This window comes from Pteropus medius, unplaced genomic scaffold, assembly GCF_902729225.1.
Source record: "Pteropus medius unplaced genomic scaffold, Ma_sr-lr_union100, whole genome shotgun sequence".
NCBI classification, from domain to species: domain Eukaryota; kingdom Metazoa; phylum Chordata; class Mammalia; order Chiroptera; family Pteropodidae; genus Pteropus; species Pteropus medius.
Window position 1 is genome coordinate 6,811,517 of NW_024344241.1, and position 1,026 is coordinate 6,812,542.

The following is a 1,026-nucleotide window of genomic DNA, read 5'->3' on the forward strand; positions in this document are numbered from 1 at the left end:
CTGGTTTGCAAAATTCTTGGTAGTTTAAGAATGAACTCTCGCCACCTATAGGAGCCAGCTCCAGCTCACCTGCCTTCCCTCACGGAATCGGCAGGTGCTGCCTTTTTTGGATCCCGAATGAGATCTGTCAAGGCTACTTAAGCAAATTAGGAGAGTCTGGGAATAGAGCTATTGTCCAAACAGCTATCACTGAGAAAAGCACTTATTACATGGACTCCAGGTAGTAAGGGGAGGGGCAATGGAAGCCTACTCTCCCTTCTGCCTTTCTTTTTCTCCTTGTGGACACAAAGAAGGAGCGATGGCTCCTAGAGGTCTGGGAGCTAACTCCGGATGAGGTTTTGACAAAGTCTTTGAGAGCAAGTCTTTGATATGTTGAATTCTTGGGGTATATTTCAAAATGGCTTCTCTTCCCCTCCCGCTGCCAAAAACATGAAGAGATTTTCATTGGTTCTTTACCTTGAGAACCTGGTGGGGTTTCTCATGGTAAAATTCATCAAAGTGTATCCCTAAGACTGAGCCCTCAATAGTTTCTCACTGTCAAGCTAATCCACACTCACTGCCACCGCCTCCCAGCAATTCATGAAAATTACCATTTAATGGTTTTATCAGCAGTTTCTGCTCCAATATGCTGATATTGGCTCTGATTCCCCATTTTCTCCTGTCTCTACAGATTTCAGGGTAGAGGTTTTCTCTTTGACTTCAATTCTCTGTTGGGTCTAGGGAATTTGTTCATTTTCAGTTTGTTTATCTTTTTTCTTATTCTAATGATGGAAGTAATAACTTCCATTCTGTTTACATGTAGAACTGAAACTGAATATGCCAACTGAATTTTGGCAAATATGAAATGGAAAATCAAAGTATAATCTTTACAATAAACAGTTAGAACAATTGGATATTTATATTTAAAAATAGGAATTTGATCGAAATTAAACATCATACCTTATACAAAAATTAACTCAAATAAATCATACCTCTAAATGTAAAATATAAAACTATAAAACTTCTAGAAGAAAATATAGGAATAAA